The sequence below is a fragment of the Helianthus annuus genome, chromosome 4 (assembly GCF_002127325.2).
Source record: "Helianthus annuus cultivar XRQ/B chromosome 4, HanXRQr2.0-SUNRISE, whole genome shotgun sequence".
NCBI classification, from domain to species: domain Eukaryota; kingdom Viridiplantae; phylum Streptophyta; class Magnoliopsida; order Asterales; family Asteraceae; genus Helianthus; species Helianthus annuus.
The window spans coordinates 104533615-104540877 of NC_035436.2; positions in this window are offsets into that span (position 1 = coordinate 104533615).

Consider the following 7263-nt stretch of genomic DNA (forward strand, 5'->3'; position numbering starts at 1 on the left):
GAGCAGGCAGCTGCTCTAGATCCTATGCCCGAGCATGACCCCGTACATGCTGGCATCCCAGTTGAGCCTGTTCTAGCTGACCCGCCTATCGATGATCATCTGGAGGATGATCATGTTATTGCTGTCGATCCAGTTGTTCCTCCACCTTTTGTTGTTGATATACCAGTTGACCATCCTGTTGATCACGTTGCACCAGTTGATCCTGTTGTTGCTCCCCCATTTGATCCCGTTCCACTTGAGCCTGAGCACGCACTGTTTGCAGACCACATGGATCCACCGGATGAGCATGCACAGCACGGTTGTATACCTGCTGATGAGGATGTTCCATCTTTGCCCCCTCAGATCCCTGTTACACGACATGTTGATTTTTCTTTTCAGGATCCTCCGATTATACCTCCAGCGAGGCCTGGAGAGGGTTCTTCAGCCCATCCTTTTGGGGACGTACCGATGTCTAGCCCCTACATGCCCCAGATGTCATCTGTTCCTCCCTCTACTTCACCATTTCGTGTGGCACCGTTTGACCCCACCAGTGAGCCTTTGCTTTGGTCGACACCACCAGTCATGCCACCTAGTGATCCTTACCATCCATTTCATGTGGGACACACTATAGAGGATGTTTTGATGTCCTTCGTTTATCAGCACGAGTCACACACGCAGCGTCTCCAGGAGCTTGAGAGAGCTCAGCTGCCACCATGTTCATGCCATGGTCAGACACACTCTCCTCTTCAGCCATGTCGATCATTACCCCCAGATTATGCTGCTCGCCTCTTTACACTAGAGCAGCAGGTTGCTTCTGTTATCCGTACTCAGCGAGCTATGGAGGAGGACTGGCTTCAGTTACGTCGCTTGCTTTACACTTACTTTCCCCCTCCTCCACCGCCATCTGTATAGAGCTCATCAGTACTACTTGTGTAGACGTAGGTGAGAGGACCGCGATTGCTTTTGATTGCACAGCATTTTGGAGACTACATGATGATACTGACTTTTGACACATACTTGATATATTTGTTGTATTTGACACTGACTTGATATAGTTTTTGGACAGGGGTGATGTAGCCCCTAGTTGATTGATGATTGTATGACACAGTGATGTACTGATACACTTATTCTGTGGTCTCGATATATAGCAATCGCAGTATTCTCATCATATTTGATTCGCTTGATTACTTATTTATATTTTTATGACATGGGATGTTGTGCGTATAATATTTGTGACATGGGATGTTGTGTGATTAGTATTTGTGAAGTATTGATAACATGAGATGTTATGTGTTATTACTATTACTATATACGTACGCTTTACTATGGCCTGACCGATGTAAACACATCTTTAGAAGATGCCGCCAAGACGTCAACAACAACAAATGCCTACAACCCAGGCCGAACTACAGCAAGTCATTGCTGCTGCTATTGCTCAATATGCTGCCTCTCAAAGAGGAATGAGTGGAAGCAACTCTGGCGACACTAGCAACAACAACAATCCACCTCATGGGTGCACCTACAAACAGTTCTTGGACTGCAAGCCCGTAAACTTTGATGGCACAGGAGGTGCTGTCGCTTTTGTCCGCTGGGCTGAGAAAACAGAATCCGTTCTTCGCATGAGCAAATGCGCACCGGATCAGCAAGTCACCTATATCTCTGGGCTATTTTTGGATGGAGCCCTATCCTGGTGGAACTTGCAAGTACAGACACTTGGCGAAGCTGCTGCTTATGCGCTGACATGGACCGAATTGAAGGAACTCATGCGCAAGAAGTACTGTTCCCGCGCTGAAATCCAGAGATTGGAGACCGAGTTCTGGCATCTAAAAATGGAAGGCCCAAAGATAGCAGAGTATGTTCAGAGATTCCACGATTTGTCGCATGTGGTACCCTACATGGTCACTCCTGAGTTCAAGAGAATTGAACGCTTCATTTGGGGATTAGCTCCTCAAATCATAAGCATGGTGACCTCCTCCAAACCTGCGACTATCACTGAAGCCATTGATTTGAGCGTGGCTCTCACCGAGGAGGCGATTCGTTTGAACAAGTTTGATGAAGTTAAGCCAAAGAAGAAGGAGACTCATGTGGAGTCATTTGGAGGAAACAAGCGGAAGTTTCAAACTTCAAGCAGGGCACCGGGGTGGTGGTTAAGAAAGGAGAGCAGAACGCGCCAGCTCAGGATACAGCTGGTGGTAGGAGGAAAGGTAAGGGATATATGGGTACACATCCCAAGTGCAACTCATGCCAACGACATCACTCTGGTCGTTGCCGGCTGAAGGTATGTGAAGCTTGCGGAAAGACTGGCCATTCAAAGGATTCTTGTTGGGCTAGTGCTGGCCGGGGAGGCCAAGGAGGATTTGGGAATAGAAATAACCGTGGTGGTACTGGGAACCGCCCACAAGGAAACAATGGAGGTGATGGAAACCGGGTCAATAATGCGAACCAAGCGGGCGCCATGAATCATAATCAGAGGAACAATCAAGCTGGAAGCGGTGGTGGAAATGGGTAGAGGCCTGGATGTTTCAACTGCGGTGATATTGGGCATTACAAAAGAAATTGCCCGGAGTTGAACCAAGCCCGCGGAAGGGTTTTCAACATAGAAGCAAGGGAAGCGCGCCAGGATCCCAATGTTGTCACTGGTACGTTCCCTGTAAACCAACGCTATGCATCCGTTTTATTTCATACTGGCGCCGATTATAGCTTCGTGTCATTAGAATTTAAGAATATGCTTGGTTTAGCTGCTAGTAAGTTAGATATTCCGTACTCGATTGAATTGGAGAATGGGAAGTTAGTAGAAGCTAATGAGGTGATTCGAGGTTGCGTAATCGAATTGGGAGAGCGCGAGTTCGCTCTAGATCTACTACCAGTCCAGTTGGGAAGCTTCGACGTGGTAGTAGGAATGGATTGGTTGTCGAGTAACAAGGCCGAGATAGTTTGTCATGAGAAGGTCGTTCGTATCCCGACCGAAGATGGTGAGACCATTGTCGTTCACGGAGAAAAGCGTGAGACGCCGTTGAGGATTATTAGCTGCCTGAAGGCAAGGAAGTGTTTGCAAAAGGGATGTGCTGCCTTTCTGACACACATTGTAGATAAGAAAGCTGAAGAACCGAAGATCGAAAACATCCCTGTCGTGAGGGAGTACCCAGAAGTTTTCCCAGAAGATTTGCCTGGCTTGCCACCTCAGAGGCAAGTAGAGTTTCGCATTGACTTAGTTCCAGGCGCCGCGCCTGTGGCTAAGGCACCTTACAGACTTGCTCCGTCTGAGATGCAAGAACTGTCGACACAACTTCAAGAGTTGTTAGACAAGGGATTTATCCGACCAAGCTTCTCGCCTTGGGGAGCTCCAGTCTTGTTTGTCAAGAAAAAGGACGGTAGTTTCCGTATGTGCATTGACTACAGAGAGTTGAACAAGCTGACGATCAAGAATAGGTATCCTCTGCCAAGGATTGATGATCTGTTCGACCAACTACAAGGTTCAAGCTTCTATTCGAAGATCGATCTCCGATCTGGATACCATCAGTTAAGGATACAGGAGGAGAGTATCCCAAAGACACCCTTCAGAACTCGATATGGACACTACGAGTTTCTCGTTATGCCGTTTGGTTTGACAAACGCACCTGCAGTGTTCATGGATTTGATGAATCGAGTTTGTAAGCCGTACTTGGATAAGTTCGTGATTGTATTCATCGATGATATTTTGATTTATTCAAAGACGAAGGCTGAGCACGAGCAGCACTTAAGAGCCATTTTGGAGCTGCTAAAGAAAGAACAGTTGTACGCCAAGTTCTCTAAGTGCGAGTTTTGGCTTCGGGAAGTGCAATTCCTTGGACACGTGGTAAATGGAGATGGAATCCACGTGGATCCAACCAAGATCGAGGCGATCAAGGATTGGGAAACGCCAAAGACGCCAACCAAGATTCGGCAATTCTTGGGTTTGGCTGGCTATTACCGAAGATTCATTGAGAATTTTTCAAAGATCGCTCAACCATTGACGCTCCTCACTCAGAAGGACAAGAAGTTTGATTGGGGAATCAAACAGGAAGAAGCGTTCCAGATATTGAAAGATAAGCTTTGCAACGCGCCAATCTTAGCCCTACCAGAAGGTACAGATGATTTTGTGGTATACTGCGACGCTTCGCGTCAAGGATTGGGTTGTGTGTTGATGCAACGCCAAAAGGTTATTGCCTACGCGTCACGCCAACTGAAGGTACATGAAAAGAACTATACCACACATGATTTGGAACTAGGTGCAGTAATTATTGCATTAAAGATCTGGAGACACTACCTTTATGGTACGAAGTGCACAATCTTCACAGATCACAAGAGCCTCCAACACATATTCAACCAGAAGGAGTTGAACATGAGGCAAAGACGATGGGTAGAACTGTTGAATGACTACGACTACGAGATAAAGTATCATCCAGGGAAGGCGAATGTGGTCGCCGATGCCCTAAGTCGAAAGGAGAGAATCAAGCCCATAAGGGTTAGGGCTTTGGAGATGGTTGTTCGAACCGATTTTCCTCTGCGCATTCGTGCCGCGCAGAGAGAAGCTCTCAAGGAGAGAAACCTTGAAGAAGAGTATCTCCGTGGGATGGAGAAGTTATTGGTACCAAACAAGGAAGGAACGTTGTGTTTTGAGAAAAGGATTTGGGTTCCTCTGTTTGGTGGTTTAAGGAAGGTTATTTTCGATGAAGCTCACAAGTCGCGGTACTCTATCCACCCTGGAGCGGATAAGATGTACCAGGATCTTAAAGATTGCTATTGGTGGCCTAGGATGAAAGGCGATGTTGCTATTTATGTGAGAAAATGTTTAACATGCGCCAAGGTTTAGGCGGAATACCATAAGCCTTCGGAACTTCTGCAACAACCAGAGATTCCCAAGTGGAAATGGGAACAAATCTCCATGGATTTTATTACGAAGTTGCCAAGAACGCCAAGAGGCCATGACACTATTTGGGTAATAGTGGACCGCTTAACGAAGTCAGCACACTTCCTACCTATCCGAGAGAAGGATAATACGAGCAAACTGGCCGAAATTTACATGAGAGAGATTGTTACACGCCATGGAGTACCTCTCTCAATCATCTCCGATAGAGACGGAAGGTTTGTATTGTCACACCCCGACCACGTTAAAACAACAAACCGTGGCGGAAACGTCGGGGAGTGTTGTAACAGAATCATTGTTTCAAAACACACGGAATATTGAAGTTTTGTTTTATTAAACATTATACGTTTATATCGTCTTGAAATCTAACAAACAAGTTAAACATAGTCTATCATTGTTATTAAGTCACTAAGGCCTCGTCCCGTCCTATATGAGTGTGCATTCTAGCAATCGACATCAATCAACAATACCTGAAACATATGTGAAAACAAAGTCAGCAAAGAAATGCTGGCGAGTACATAGGTTTTATGAGAGTGTCGGATTCATGGCTAGTTTATATGTTGCAGTACCTTGTTAGACTACAAGAGTCAAAATACAAACCTTGTTTTGAAAAATGTATTGCAACATAAATAACCAACTCAAATCAAATTGGTTATAGTTTGTTATAAAATCTCGTAGCCATGATTCTTAACCCAAAACATTTGTTTTAGTAAAATAATTTGGAAACATCTCGTAAAAGCTCGTTAATAAAACTCGTATGGTTTATATTATTTCAAAAACCTCGTTGTGTGACATCGTTTTAAAATCGTTTCCCCAGTGAACTAAACAATGACACAAAATGTAGTATGATAAGAGCATTTATATATAAGATGTACCAGCGGCGTATCTACCATGCTTCTATCATACTACACCTGTCCCATGATTTATTCACATCCCAAAACCAATCGTTTAACCAAATCGTTTATCTCGTTTAATTTGTTTCAAATCGTGTAACTCATCCCAAAATCGTTTAACTCGTTTTAATAGTGAAAATACTTTTGGTCGCTCGCTAATAACATTCAAACCTTCGTGACTCGCCTATCTCGCATTAACAAACCACCAAAGGGTAAGTTAACAATCTCGCATTAACTAACCACCAAAGGGTAAGTTAAAATCATCAGGTTCGGTCGCTACCCACCTAACCCACACATAACCATGGGTGCAGTCTGATAACGGGATTTGTCAGATCCTATGGTACCATAACCTAATACTGGTCGGTTTGGCCAAATTAATGAATGTTATTCGTTATGTAATTACAACCAACAAGTCTTGTTCACCTTATCAAAATCGTTATTAATTTAATATAAACCATTGTTTAAACATCGAAATCATTTAACACATATGGATCACCCCAAAACAATCGAAAACAGTAAAATAGGGGAACTATGTACTCACTTGAGATTGTAGGGTATCCTTGATTTTGTGAACTATCGATGCACGGGCAATCAAGGGATCAAGTGGTACCTAGTATCGGATTGCTAGATAAATAAATCGACACCTAAATCGGGAGATAGGATAGAATGAGGTTCTATAAATCAAATGAGTATTTGAACTCATATGGTATGATTTAATAGTCCCAACATTCTGATTGAAAGGCCTACCTAAGTGCTTTTGACCCGTTTCGACCCATTATGGTAACATAAGCCACTATAATGCGTCGTTAGCGTAAAACTATGTTCGGATGGTAATCTATGTGCTATGCCAAGTCTTACATGCCCAATTATCCCTAAACATGTTACTAAATCAGATTACTTGTCAAAAATATGTTCACATAGTCAAATTACGGATTCTAGCTTCAAAAGGGCATTTTGGTCATTTACTATGGGCATACAAGCTAACTAGCAAATGACTAACCGATCCTACGTGATCATAAGGTATAACCTCAGTGGTTATTCCCTATGTAATTATGATCACTAACTAAGCTTGGTCGGATCCAAAGATCGACCAAACGGGTCGGGTTCGGAAGTATAAGCGGTTGTTTAGACCGCTTATCTTACGACCCTAAACAAGCACAAACTAATAGTGTCGAGTTAGACATGTCAAAACATGTCTAACCTACTGATTTGGTATCAAAACAAAGTGTTTTGATACCCTAAAGTAGTTCCGTTGCAAAATGCGTGCTAAAACGCATTTTGACCGAAACTTTGACTCGACACTACAACTAGATAACGTGGTAATCAGCGGTTATAATCGCGAAGGATTATAACTATCGTGATTACAATCACGTGTCAAAGTTCAATTGAACTTTGACTTGACCAATTGATGGTCAAAACCGAAAGTCAAACTGTTGGCCAAACGTTTGACTTTCTGCACTACAAAAGGAAAAAGGAAACTAAAAGAATGAAAGAAGGCTCACCCAA